This window comes from Apteryx mantelli, chromosome 3, assembly GCF_036417845.1.
Source record: "Apteryx mantelli isolate bAptMan1 chromosome 3, bAptMan1.hap1, whole genome shotgun sequence".
In the NCBI taxonomy this organism is placed as follows: Eukaryota; Metazoa; Chordata; class Aves; order Apterygiformes; family Apterygidae; genus Apteryx; species Apteryx mantelli.
Genome location: NC_089980.1, coordinates 123314090 through 123329639, shown reverse-complemented (window position 1 = coordinate 123329639; position 15550 = coordinate 123314090). Strand labels below are relative to the sequence as shown.

The 15550-nt window shown below is 35.7% G+C and overlaps 1 protein-coding gene across 2 annotated transcripts in view; it reads left to right on the top strand.

Annotated features, from left to right (window-relative positions):
* Nucleotides 1-15550, top strand: part of NOL10 (nucleolar protein 10) — a 55816-nt gene that overhangs the window by 22393 nt on the left and 17873 nt on the right. The window lies entirely within an intron of this gene.

Genomic DNA, 15550 nt, shown 5'->3' with positions numbered 1-15550 from the left:
ATGTAGATGCAGCAGTTTACATTTTTCTTTGTACAGTATTCACTATATACATGTTATATATACATTTCTACACACAGCTGTGTACCCCTCTAAACAATTGTATAGCCCAGATTGTATTTACATGTATTATTAGATTTTTGCATTTTAAAAAAGTGCATAATTTTATACTTACTTTTTTTTGTGTGTGTTATGTATGTCAAGTTGCTTTCCAGATGTAAATGGACTATTTCTCTACTTCACTTCTAACCACCTTAAATTTTATTATGTTAACTAGTGCAGTTATATGCTTGGGATACCAAAGGAGGGAGAAATGGGAGCAACAAATGTTTTTGCATTTAAGGACAAATATTATCTATAGTTAGAAATTGAACACTGCTTCTATTTACTTTGTCCTTTGTGAGGTTTAAAGAGTAGCTCTCTATGAGGTATTTTTGTCTATCTTCTTTTTAATTACTGGATTGGAGAAGACAGGCTTTTATACTTTCAAAGTCTATACAGTATTTAAAACTTGAATAGACTAGTTACTGAATTTAAATAATTCAGAGGAAAAAAAAGCATTCCTGCTGTCACTAAGAGTAGGGTCCATCTTCTCTCTGAAAACAGTTTCTGTGCACAGAGGTTTTCTTTTGTAGGTGTACATGATATATGAATTTTACAGCTATAGTACATTAGAGATCCATATACAACATTGCAAATTGGCCCCAAAATTGCTTGATTGTCACCAGCAATCTATGTTTGTTAGAACTTGCTCTAGCCAATATTGTTTTGAGTATTCTTGCATGTATTCAAAGTTAACCTGAAACACAGTTACTTTTACTCTCTTAAAAATCTCACTGTCCTAGAATCCTCTGTGAATACTGAATTCATGTTTCTGAAGTCAGATATGTAATTTTTAGCCAATACTAAACACTTTGTAGTAGATTTCAGACTATACTTAATAGATATTAGCTGTGAACCTAAGTATTATTTAATAGTAGCTAGTACTTATACAGAGCACAGGCTATTCCAATTAAAATAAACACAAGTCTTTCTTTCCTTAAACCATCCTCCTCTGTCACCTTTCTCTGATTATAATATCAAATATTTAGTTACATGGATAACTGAGTCCACCTGCAGTTGTTTGAATCATAGCTTTTTATGCTTTTTGTGTCCACAGTGGCACATGGACATACAGATGGACCCCCACTTAGTTCGCAAATGCTAAAAAAGAGATACAAATGAGAATTCACTTTTTGTGAGACTGTTGTGTAGGAAAACTTGATTTGCTTTCATTTGTTCAAATCAAACATTCTATTTGAAGGCTACTGCCCAGACTAAATTTGCTATTTGAAATGAGGTAAACTGCTCCGGTTCATCTCAGTGGCTTTGAGTCTGAAGGCTGCTGAAGATATTTTAAGTATTGGCTTGAATTTTTTATTCAGCAATCTGTAGTTCATTTTAAAATGATATTTGCATGTAGTATAAAATTATGGAGTACTCATTTTAGACTATAGAACAGTTGAAGGGAGCGAGAGGAAATTACTCTGAAATAGACACAAAAGTTTCATGCTGTAGTAACTGGCCGTTCTACTTTGTCTGCCTTTTCACAGACAAGAATGAAAGGGCTGGAACAGTTGATATTGTGTAATTGAAGGGTTTCTTATTGTACTGTCTAAAAATCAAGCATGTAGCTGACTAAATCTGTTTTTATTGGCTGTTTTGGTTTTTTTTTAATCTCTTTTCTAAATGAAAAAAATATAAAATGGAGAAGTTATGTCAGCCTTAAGCTGCTCCAGAGTGTTTGTTATTAAGAAAAACTCAATGTTATTAATGTCTTACAATTTTATTTCTTGATCTTTGGGGCTGGTTATTTGAGCTCAGAGATGCACACCTGTCCTTTGGTTTGTATGTCGATAGATATTAAGGCATGTTTTCTTCCCATCCTTGGAACACTGAGTAATTTCCTTGCACAGACAAAGATGAGTTTAGTTGTCTGGGTCTTTGGAATAAAACTTTGAAGATCTAGTAATTTACTGTACTGCCCGATCTCTTTTCATAGGTAATTTTTCTGGCTTTTTTTTTTTTTTAAATTCCCTTTTTTCCAATACATAGTTTGATTTTCTGTTTGTTTGTTTACTTTGAGATAGACATGAATACTACTTAAGACATGCCCTCTCTTTTTGAGATGTTGACAAGAATTAAGTTGTTATCCTTGAATTCCCCAACAGAATATATGCCTGAGGGAAATGCTACTAATATACTGGACAGTCTTGTTTCAGAGCTTTTGGAAGTAGTTTTGTATATCATAGCCAAATAGAATCCAATCAGCTGTCCAGCCCCTTATTGCCCTGTAGTGCTAGTAATTATTCCAGTTTTTTAAAAGTCTTCATTGGAACAACTACAAGGAACTATCATGGTTATGGTCAAGAAAGATGCTTCAGATATCTAATGTAGGTTGCTATGTTCTAGCCCTTCTCATTAACAAAGTGAAAAAAAAAATCTTCAAAATAAGAGATGCACAGAAGTAAAGTCTTACTGAGCAGGAGTATTTATCTATATGAATGGGTGCAGACAGACCCAGAATCCTCTGTCCTTGATTCAAGTTGGCCAGACAGTGTAGGACTGTGCCCAGCCTAATATACCCTGACTCTCAGGAGGTTTTATTAGTGTGGGCACAGCGCTGTGCTAACACAGCTATATGGTTCTGAACTAGAACTGGCTTGTGTCCGGCCAGCTTGGAGTACGGACTGACTGAGCTCATGTCTGACTGAATCATCTGTGTAGATGTGCCCGTTCTCTCCATTGTTAATGCCAAAGCTAAATTTCCATTGCAAAACTGAAAAATTACTGTCTCTTGAACTTTGAGATTATAAAAAAGTTGACAACGAATATCATAATTTTGTCTGTAAATGAAATGGCATGCTTCAGCTTTTATTGCAGAATTTTCAACAAGATATGTATGACATTTGAGACTAGGAATGTCTGAGAGCGCTATGCTTTTCTTTAAAAAAAAAAAAAAATTCAAAACAGTTGTGCCTTTTGTGTGCAGTGCCGTTAGTACAGGGAAAAGGAAGGTGGTTTTTGGTTTCCTAGAAAGGACAGGCAGATTTGGTTTTAAATGGCAAGAAGATTCCTTATGCAGGTACACAGTGCAGGGACTGAATAAAAGCCAAGCTGAATTTGACCATTAAAAAGAATACTTGTTTTACATAGGTAACATCTTGAGTGGCATAGCTTAGAGACTTTGGTTTTGTTTTATTTTGTTGGGCTTTAATGAGGGCAAGCACCTCTGACTGAAATTGGGCTGTTTGCCAATATTTTAATAGTTAACTTGCAGTTTATGCAAACATTTGGAACCTGCTTCTTGCCAGCTGGCTTCTCAGTACATCACTTTGATGTGTGCCTCGGGAAGGTTGAAATGAAAGTTGTGTGTGCCTTGGGATACTTTTCAGATTACTGACTCAGAAATGTAAGTTGAGTCAATAGTGCAACCAGGCCCTGGCCAAAGAAGTGAAGAGAGGAAGGACCTCCACTGACACATGGTGGTCCACTGGACTGAGATATAAAATAAGCCACATTCTCTTAGGTTTAGTCTAGACTGTCAGCTTCCATGACATACAATGTTTTCTTTTCAGGTTGTGCAGGATAAATTCCTAAATTATTTTCTGGATGCTTTGGGTGGAAAGCAAGGAGAATAGATATTATTTATCCTGAGTGTTTACTACTGGTTACATGAACATGTCTGGTCTTAGTATAGACATTTGAAGCCAGTTGTCTCCTTCATGGGACTTAAAACTTTGGGCTACATACTGAAACTGAAACTTGCTCTATTCATTAGGCTGTTAGAAGAAGAGAGCAATTAAGAGTGTAATTAATTGAGTGTAATATTCTGTTTCTGTTTTTTTTTACTTTCCTGCAGTCTTGGCAGAAAACTCCCTGTTGGGGCTAGAAGCAATGTACTTTTGGTGTAGAGAAGATATTAAGTTCTTTGAGAAAAAATAAATCCTGGAGCATCTCTGGCTTCTTTTCAGGTGGTTTTGGAAAATCATTTGATAGCCTAGCACTCTCCTAGTTCAGCATTATTGGAAATGTTTCAAGGGCAAATATTTCTTGCCCACTCAGTAATTCAGTTTCTCCAAGAATATCTTTATAATGGGTCTGGTTTCTAATACGATACCTACTTCAGATATGTAGATCCCTTTATTGCTAGATATATTTATGAACTTTGTCCTCCTCAAATTGGGTGGCTTTTCAACTAAACCAACCATTCCTGATACTTCTTTCCCTTAATACATGCTATTTTAAATGATCTCTCTCCCCCCTTTTTTTGAAGTCCTCTACTAATCTAATTACTTTATATCATCATCTTTTTTGCATATTCCTCAAAAATACTCATTCTTAAAAAAGTAGTGCCAGTTTTTCCTTAGTTACCTGAAATAACATCATCACAGATTAAGACACCAAATTCTACTAGCTTGTATGTTTTCATTTAATCCATTGGATATGTGATGAAATAAATCCTTAGAGGAAACCTGTACTGAAGTCAATGCAAGTGAAGGCAATTTTTTAATACTTTAGTTCATCCCCTTTATTTCTTTTTTGATACCAGTTTGGAACAGTCGTGGACTGTAAATTAAGGATGAACATGTTTTGGTTGAATTGTAGGCTTCCAGGTTAGCTGCTTCTAAATCTACTTGTTACTGAATTGACCAGAGTTGTATTTACAGATAGAAAAAGCATTTATCTGAAATAGATTCATATTTTTTTGTCAGTCTGGTGATTGACTGCTATCACTAGTTCTGTACAAGGGCTTGTAATAATCAGATACCTATCATTCCACATCCTGTCATTTATCATTTGAAAAGGTTTTTTTCTATTTTGTGGCATTCTAAACACTTACCTCTGTGATCATAGCCTTTCAGAATAGTTTTCTCAATCTAAGACTTTCTCTGTCATCCTTTCATTATCTTGGAATCTACTCATTGTCTTTTTTTTCTCTTTTGGGTCTCCATATGGTGGAGATAAATTTAGACAAAACACCTCTTCGCATCTTGTATTTCATGCACTTAAGACCAATGTTGTGAATATTCATCTATCATTCAAATGCTTAATGGGTGCAGTTTGGAGCTGCAGCAAGATCTTCTAATCTGGTTTTTGGGTTCTGCATGGTAAAAGCTATAAAGCAAACAATGCAGTTTTGGTGTATTTGTCACTGGCATTTTGACAATAATAGAACAAATTGACATTATCCTATGAGATTTTGATTTCTTTTAGGATGTTCTCATGTCTTCTGATTGATGGTATTAGGTCATTCTGGAATTAATGCTACCTCAACTGTCTTCTTGAATATCATGTGATGAAGCTGATTTTTTTTTAGAAGACAGTTGTTCAAATCCTTCAATATTCAACTCCTTCAACTTTCTTAGCTAGTCTTAGGTAAGGTGGAAAGCTACCATGAAACTGAATGTTTGGAGGAGAACTTTTTCTATCCTGAAACAACATATAGTGTAGAAAAATGTTTTATTCCTTAGGAAAAATTGTGGTAAAATAAAAATAGTGTAGTTATGTCACAGAATGGTAAATGTTGGTCTTAACCTTACCCTTGCTTATTTTGAGAACTGGGAAATGGCTAGAAAGCAGAGATGTTAAAAAGTAGCATATTATAATTGTTCTTCCAAGGGCAGCAGTGTTAAAAGAAAAATGTTTCCATTAGTAAAAAGACACCTGAATTTGTCTTTGGCCTTTAGGTTATTTTTGAGTTGTGGTATAGCGTTCCTTTTAGAACTGTGTTTTCCATCCAGAACATGCTAATCCTTTACACATGAATTTGTGCAAACAAAATAAAATGGGTGTCAGGTGAATGATACATTGCCTATCTTACAGTATTAAACGTAGGAAAAAAGTTGTTTATCTTGACAAACAGAAATGTGAACTTCCTAGTTTTAACCTAAACACTTTCAAACTGAAATATAACACATTGGGCTTATTCCCAACAAAGGATATCCTCCATTTCCCATGTGCTGGTTCAGAGAAACTGCTTCTCACACATACACAGAAAGAAAGCACCAATGTGTGATAATCAGGAAACAATTTCTGATCTTCCTGTAAAACTTTTTTTAGGTGTTTTTTGTGCTGATTATGTAGTAGTTCAACATCATGTATGAATTATGAAAGTGTATGAGTCCTGCTTATTGCTTTTGTGGATGATAATATGCTATACAAAACTGGTCCGACTTTAATGGACAGCACCATGCTGACAGTTAAGTAAAGTTCATACTTCTTTATAGTTAACTGTAGCTGGTCTGTCAGCTTGTAATAAGTTTTTTTTTTTTAACCTTTTTAATTAGAAAAGACAAAGCATGTGGGAATTTTCTTTGTGAGGTAGTTTCGGTCAAGTTTTGATTTCATTATATTTCAGAAAGTAGGAGCAGGTGACTCTTGTGACTTATCTGTGTTATCATCTTCTGTTGTGCTCATTAGTAAGCCAAATGTGTTGTGAGTAATGACTGTTTCCTACTTAAAAAAAAAAAAAAACAACCTAAAGCTGTTTCCTACTCAAAATAATTTCACATGTTATATAAAATTTCTTTTAGCTAAAACTATGCTCTGAAAAGAGTTGACTGGTTTATGCTGAAGGTATCTTCATCATCTGTCTAGAGGTGTTGGACATTCCCAAAAGTTTGTTGCCTTTTCTTCCTGTGTGTTATCTGGCAGTAGTTGTAAAACCTCCCAGACCAGTCGTCCTCCAAGATTTGCAAAGAGCAATTAAACTGCCGTGGTAGTGAGTTATTAGAAGCTCACATATTCTTATATTTTCAGTAGAGTTTGTCAGTTGCATAAAATAGAAGGAACGGTTGGATTTGGCATATCTGGTGCTTTTATATCTGTAGCATCCCTCAAATTTCCCTAAAACACAAGTCGTGTTTTGAACTCCAGTACAGAAAGTTTTGTTTTCTGGAACTTAATGATCTTCATACTATAAAATTACTTGGCATCTGGCTTGTATTGTGAGAGCCCTGTTGTTCCCAGTCTTGCACTTAAAAGTGCAAGAGGCAAGTCATCACACTGTGCAACAGTTGGAAAGTTTCCTGTGCCATCAGAGAAATGGCAAGATGAATTGCTGTGATTTTCCGTTTTTGGCTTATTCTTGGTTCCCCTTGTTAATTTAGATGGCAGTCAGAGGCTCTTTTATATATATATATAAAAAATATACTGTATATATAGTATATATATTATATATTTACACTAAAATCAATGTCCCTTTCAGTGCCCATGTCCCTTTCATCTGTTTCAGTATTGAAAGTTGTGTGCATTGTTGGCCCACGTCCTTAGTATTGCAACAAATATTACTATATTTTGAGTTACAGATTTCTGACTGTGTCAGGATAGTTCAAGGTTGGAGACCTTTGTATTTTTTATTTTTCTGCCAGAGCTTCCACTTTGTTCTGCCTACTAAAGTTCTAAAATAGTGCTATTGAAGAAAAATTTCTTAAACTTCATATGAATATTGGCCATTTCATCCTGAGCAGCAATAGGATTTGCCATTTATAGGGGCTGCTACCTTCGTTGGAAGAGCAAGGCACATCAAGAAACCAGAGCTCAGAAATATAATGAATAGATTGGGGGAAGGGAGAGATGAAAAGGTTGGCCTTCTTCACCTTTATATGCCCTTATACAGAATGCAGAAAACAGTGTTTGCACACAAATGCCCTTTAATGTATTGGAGATCATGAAAATGTCGTTACAATCCCTGAAATTATTAGATTGAGATTTTCTGGTCAAAGGCTACTTTGCATTAAAGTGGCACAAGATTTCCCCTGTGTAGAATCTCTCCCCTGGTGTGAAAAAGGCCAAGGCAATTATAAAGTCTCCCCCCTGTCAAGGCTTTTTTTTCTATCTCCCCTGTCATCACAATTCTAAATCAATGGGAGTGCATTGTGAGGGATTTACTCTTCAAAGAATATTGTGATAATTTGTTTTTGTTAGAGTTCATATAGAATATGGAGGGCATTCTTCGTAGTTGTCATTTTATTGCAAATTTGGCACTAATACCAAATACTACAGTCTTTAAAATCTGTTTTTTAGCAGAGAAATCTGAATAATTCATAGACTGTGAAACATTCCTTAAAATAGTGAAATCCAGGAAGAATTCTTGTGGCGGGAGGGGGTAAAAAGTAATTTAAAAATCATGATTGCTATATGTGAATTGTCAGATTAAAAGGCTTTAGTAATATTTAAAGTCACTTTTTTGCCTCTATTGATACAACATTCTTGTCTACCATGCCATTTAAGTGAGAGTGTCAGGATTCAGTCTGACAGTACTACTCAGCTGGTCTTCTGTGGTTTCCTTCTGCTGAAGATGATGGCCCTGTTCCTTTCTTCTCCACCCATTCCTGCTCCTGGCAGGGCCAGCTTACCCCATTCCCTATGGCGGCCTTGGAGTTTGTTGGACCCCCTGGAGTGCTGATTCAACTGCCAAACTGGGTAGGGTGTTTATACTTGTTCAGTGAGGTAAATTGGCTTAGTGAAGGGTCTTGTGAATACTGGAACCTCTGCAAAGCAATTGGTAAGAGAACATAGTCAGATGTGGTAGGGAATGGGAGGTGTGGATAGCAAAAGTAAAATGGGGCTTTTCAGCAAGACATTAGATCAGCTAATCATACCTGATCTGCACCTTTCTTATCATGGATAATGAGCAGGAGATGTTCACAGGTAAATAAATGTGAATACTTTCAGAGCCAAATCTCGTTGAAAAGTGAAGATTTCTTTACATATTAAATGTGATAGTTTCAGTTCAACTTGTTACAAAATCTTTAAGTAACTTAGATAAGTGCCTATAGCAGAAATGCTTTAGAAGTTGCTATATTAGAGTAAGAAAAGACTTTTGGGAACTTTTGATTCATTTCCAGCTAGTATTTATGGGAAAGTGCTTGAAATACATCATGCTTGTAACACATGCTTTGAGAAGTCGCTCTCTTCTTACCTCTTTTAGCTTCATTTGATCAATTGACTTGAAGTGAAAGTAGTGGGTTCTTGCACTTCAAGTTTCTTTATTTTTCTGACCTCAAATCCTCTCAACTCTGGCTGTCTGAAGAACTAAAATGAATAGAGAGTTTGATAAATGGAAAGACCCATATAAATAGTGAATTGCGTTTAGCTTTTAAGTTTGTCATCATATCAGAACATGGTAGGGATATTGATGAAAGCATCAGACTCCTTAACTCTTAACGTCCCTGCTGGGAAGTTAGAGATGTCTTGTGAGAAGTCCTCTCTTTTCTTCCTCTGTACTGAGGAAAAGAATTATTCTGTTAATTTTATTTACAGTTTTAAGGAGTAATTCTTTTTTCTGAAAAATTATTTGTTATTCCTGTCCTGGAGGATAGGATTTTTCCAGGACTATGACCACAGGACCGTTATCTTCCTCAAAGATGGTGGCTTCACCAAGAAGACACTCATAGTAAGTGAGAGCAGACCTGTGACTGGTTAACTGAATAATTTATGTCAGATCAGAGGATCTGAGATAAACTATAAAGCCAAAAAGCTTAGAAGTAGAAAAAGAAGTGCTTACTATCTGATACAAACCGGGGCAGAAAGATGTAATATCTTATTCCTAGAAGATGTCTGCAAGTTTCTGCAGCATTTTTTTTTTTTTTTAATACTGGAAAGATCTTAAAAGCAAGGTTTCCTTTGTCATGCTCTATGAGAAAAATAACCTCCAAATTGTTGATTTGGCAATCCATAGCCAAATCCATAGCATAATGAATGGTAGGAAAACCAACCTTTCTCAGATTAGTGAATCTGCCAAAAATGTCTGGATATACTGGAGTTAGAACGAGAGAGAGCGAGAGAGAGCGCGAGCCAATTGGTTTGTATAGTTCAGTGAAATTTATGAGTGTGTGGGCTTAAAACCAAATGCAACCCTGTTGTCAGTAGTATGCTGAAAAAGAAAAATGTACAGGTCAGTCTCTCTTGGTCATAGTTGTACTCCAGTAAGCTACTTGATTGCAGTGGAAGTTAAGTTAGCATTAAAGCATTAAGTCTACAAGATATAATGTAGGGTGAATGAAAACATGAAATTGAAAAATGAAATTATATGGGAGATTCATATGGAGTTTATTCCTGAAACCAATTCAATTTAGTGAATTAAAAAAAAAATGTATTCAATAAATTAAATGGGATTACTCATGAGATTAACAGGGCAGAACTGAAGTTTATTGCAGAGATTGTGTAGGAAAAAGTAGATTTGAAAGGAATGGAGGAATAACATTCAAAATCACCAATTGTTCTGAGCACATTAGTGGCTAAGGGAAACGTACGGCATATGGAAACATAACAAGGTAACATGATCCCAAGGCTCCTTTCTAACACTTTCTAATCTGTTAGGCTCCTTCAGGTTCTTGACCAGAAACTCAAAAGCTTAGAAACAAGAATGGAGAGCCAGTTTGTTGTGTCAACAAGTTAGAAGTAATACATCTGTTTTTTGAGAGTTACCAGTTACACTTGATGTAAACTTCTTGTCTTGCCTTTTGAATGCATCTGATGGAAACTTTTCAAAATAATTTCATATTGAGATCTGTCTCTCTAATTCTTAAAATTAGAGAACAAAACATTAAAAACAGTACTCTTAAAATGAATAGTAATTAATTACTCATGTAATTGCATTAATTAAACTTGGCTATGCAATTAGGGAGCTAATTATGTTGAAAATGCAATTGCATATTTCAATCACTGTCCACACCCTTGGGATCACCCAGTTGCTTCTCCTTTCTCTCTCCTTAAGTGGCATGATTGAAACTGAGAATATATATGCATAGATGTGGAATTGCCTTTACCAAAAAGTGTGTCCTGTTAAAAGATTACAATGACTTTTACTGTGCCATTTTAATAAAAAAAGAAAACCACACAAATTATGATTTTTTCATTATTCTTTGTCTCCTGCAAAGAATTTTTTGTCTTCTACAGATAGATATGTATGTGATATCACTGGGGCTTTGCATGAAAACTTATTTTATATATATATATACATATAAATACACACACGCACACACACACATATATAAAATTTAATTTGTTTAAAGAAAGTATAATCCAGAAAAGAATCTGTTAAAGTGCCTTACTTTTTTTTTTTTCCTAATGGGAACAGAGGAATGGAGGAGCCTTCTTATCATGGAGTCCAGTCCCAATTTATCACAGGCAATCAGATTGTATAATCTTTTCTGTGAATATATCAGATTGCATCTTAAAATTATTTGTTTCTTCCTCATAATCTTCATTATAAGACTGTTGCAGATTCACATTCCTCTGATATTTAGCTAACTTTTCTAACTTACAGTGTCAGTGTGATAACTTTGCATGCATTTATTCTTGTGCAAGCATTATTCTGTTTCACAGTCATCCTAGTAGCCTTTTACTGTGTTGTTACAGCTTGCATTTATATATCCTGAATATTATTACCTAGAGTTGTACAAGATGTTTCGGCTTATTATCCCTATTCCATACCATAACAGTGGCCTTGTATTTTACTGTCATGTGATCAAATTGTATCCGTTATTTCTGGTCTGTTCTTTTCAACTGATAGTCATTGGATATAAATTGAACCCAATTTCTAGTATTTTAGTTTTCAAGGTAGCTGTTTTTTCTTGAGAGATTTTGATCCTTCTTTTTTGGACAGGTTGTCATCAGCAGATTTCGTTGGCATTATCCTACTATATATGACAATCATTAGTGAAAATTTTTAATATGATAGTCCTTGAGTGTCACTTGCAACCTCCTTTCTGTGCAGTAATTTCTCTTTCAGTATAAACTTTCTCTGTAGCCAGTTTCTTACTTGGCTTGCAGTTATTAAAAATTCTCATCTTGGCTAGTAGTTTTACATGAGACACTACTCAGAGCTCTGTTGAAGTCCTTATAGATGTGCTATTTCTGTTTTAATCAGTATTATTCAAATGTGGTGGCAGTGATTTTTTTTAACTATAATTATGCATTTTTGCTACCCTACAGTCTAACTTAAGATCCATAGAGAATACCACAACAAGCAATTTGAAAACCTGTGAAAGGGAGTTTTACTTTTAAAATAATGTTATGCAAGAACAAGGGTATAACATAGTTTCTTCCTTATTTGCTATCAGCTGTGTTACTATGGTATTGCACAGTATCGCCTTACAGTGTTAATTCCTGTGAAACTGTACAATGCTGTCTTGTGGCAAGGAGGCAGCTAATATTTCTGCTTTATAAAGCCTCTGGAAGCTCTGAAGTGTTTTTGTTGAATGATGTTGTCCACATTCATTAAGTTAGTCTTCTCTCCTAGAGGAATTCATGCAAATTCTATTGAATTATTTTCTAATCTGATTTATGCTGTTTATAAATGTTTTACGTTTTTTTAATTACTAAAATAGGTCAGTAAAGGTTGGAAGGGGTTTCTGCTGTTTGAGTCTTAATGTATTTTTGACTTTTTTTTACAACTTAACAGTTATTAATTGCCTCATATGAAATCTTCCAGGGGCTTAAAATTTAATGTCCTGAAAAATATGTTTTGGAACCCATTTTGGCTCCCTCAGAAGAAGAGAGCAGAACTGTTCAATTTGATTGTGTAGAATTGTTCCCTTAAACCTTCAAACAAATACTTAACAATATGCATCCTTATATGTATTCAAAGTTGTTTAATTTAAGTCTTGTGACATTTGACTATACAAGCTGCTTAGCATCCTGAGCTTCTTGAAATTGTTCCCAGAGTTACATGCTTAATATTAGTTAGAATTAGACCTAGTCTTTCTGTGGCTCAAATGACTGTGAAGCTGGCTGTCAAATTGTTGAATGGCATTTAAAAGAACAAGTGCTGTGTGGTGTTCCAGATTGAAGATAAGGAACATCTGTTGTGGTTTGGGAATAATACCTAGTCTGTCCTAGAATTCCATTAATTTCAGGGGAAATATAGAGTGGTGACAATATGATATGTTCTACAGAAGTCCTCAGGAATTATGCATGATCTTTACATCATAATGAGTACAGTATATTTCAGAGTTGTACCATGTAAGATTTATGGTGATATTAATTTAAATATCTTGTATAACAGAATACAAAGAACTGTGGTTTTTGAAGTTATTTTAAGGTTTGGGGTTTTTTTAAGTTATCAATGTTTTCCTCTTCCTTTTCTAGAATGGTTTGGTCTTGGCCATACGAGAAGCCGATCATCTCAGATCAGCTGTATATTAGATTTCTCATCATATTATTTTGAATTTTCTATGTCTACAGTCAAAAAAAAGACATTCTGCTGTCTACTAACAAAAATTTGGCATCAGTGGCATCATATTTGTAATATGAGTTATAAAGTGCGCATCTTTACTTTTTGTCCTTTGCATAATACCAGTGGTGTTTGGTATAATACTGTGGTACTTTTGGTACTTTTTGGTACTTTTGGTTTGGTATTATACCATCTGGTATAACACTTCTCAGTGTGCCTAGTGACAGGACAAGAGGCAAAAGGCACAAATTAAAACACAGGAAATGCTGTCTGAACGTAAGAAAAACATTTTTACTGTGAAGGTGGTTGAACACTGGAACAGGTTGCCCAGAGGGGCTGTGGAGTCTCAGTCCCTGGAGTTGTTGGAAAGCCTGTGCAGCCTGCTCTAGGGGACCCTGCTTGAGCAGGGGGGTGGCACTGGATGATCTCCAGAGGTCCTTGCCAGCCTCAACGATTCTATCGTTCTGTAATAATACATCAAAGGCAGTGGCTAGACATCTCCGTTACCCGTGTTAAATGGGAGGATTGTAGTGGGGAGCCTATTTGGATCAGAGTGGTCTGTGTGGCCTTGCCTGTAGGCCCCACCGCCTGACTGATCCTTGTCACGTGACCAGGAGTGTGCCTCATGTGACCTAGCTGCCACTGGGTCTTGTACTACAATAGCTGGACAGCTAGTGGTAGGATGGGGGGTACCTGCCTTTTGATCATGTCATAGGTATTATTTCCAGTCATTTAACAGGAGAGAGAACACAAAACAACCCACCAACTTGCTGTCAGCTGGATCCAGCCCACAGGCTAGGGTTTTCTGTTCTGTTTATAGGCAGAGGTATTTTTGTAGGCGGATGTATTTTCAAAGACAGTCTTGACTTCAACCAGAAATTGGTGGTGATTATTTCAATAGGTGGTTATCTTATTGAAAATAGGATAATATATAATGTATATTATCCTAATAATATATGGTTATCCTATTGAAAATAGGATAATAATGAAAATAGCAAAAATACTGTTTTGAGCACTGTTGATGATGATGTCTGGCGTCTCTGTTAAAAGAAATATTTGAAAAAAATAGAGTTTAAAGTGTACTCACTGAATAATGATTTTTCCCATTAGCTGTATGTAACTTTTTTAAAAGTGACAAAGAAACCGATCTGATATATCATTAATTTTGTAAAAATGAGAACTGTCCATTTAGTTGCGTGTAACTACCTACCTTTATAACATTTTCTTATTCTTCCTGTGAATTCCAATGCATTTTTCTCCATTAGATGAAGTAGAATTGTATGTTCTCAATTTAAATTGACAAATATGTAAATCCTTAGTCTATCCAGCTGCCAAAGCTCCTTTGCTCTTTTGTTTGTTTGTTTTGGTGGAGACTCTGAACAGCACACTAACACGGTGTCTGTGTTGCCCGGCAGGTACTCTGAGGTGAGCTGTGGGGCCCAGTTCTGTTCTGACCTGTGCTTCCTTTGCATAGAAATCAGTGAACCGGGAGAAAAACGTGCATACCTGAATCTTGTCTTGAGACAAAGTAATGTGGATCCTAAAGTATGCACACAGCTCTACTGTTCTCTCCCCTGCCCCCAAGCTAGTGTCCTTACAAAGTACTAAATTGCACTCGATAGGCATAGCAACTTGAGCTGGCACTGGTTCGGGTGGTTCAGGTGGCACTGGCTCTGCCCATGCTTGATTGCCTGGTGTCGACAAGTCCTCTGAACTCTAGTATTTGTGCCTGGTCACAGGAACATCAGAGCCTCTCTTTTCTGATGGCTCTTGGTACTATCCCAGGACATCTGTGTGTTGGCAGTAGATGAGAGAGGAACACGAAACTGCAGTTAAAATGCAGTGGCATTTTAATCCTGTAAATAAATACATTTGCAGGAGAAGGAAATTTCTTGCTTGTATTTTTTTTCTTGTTGTGTCTGTTTTTGTTTGCCTTTTTCATTTTTGAATTTCTTCCTTTCACCTTAGCCTTAAAAATGTTCTGTTTTAATGCATACAGCAAAACTCCAAAGGTATCCTAAAATAGGTAGGCAGTCAGTTTCAATACGCTGGGAGAGAGGGAAACAAAGTAATAAAATTTACACAAACATCTCTGTAAGGTTTTCTTTTTTGTCAGATTATATGAGAAATCTGAATAATGGTTGACATTTCTATTTTTTTCCTGGTATTCTGTCACTGCTTTTTTCTGCTTATTATCTCATTTCCACCTTATTTTCTATGACCTGATCCTCCAACTTGCTCCACAGATTATATTGAATAATCAGGTCTTTTAGCTTTTAAGTGTTTCACAACAGATTATGTGCCATAGAGCTTCTATTCTCAATGCCAGGT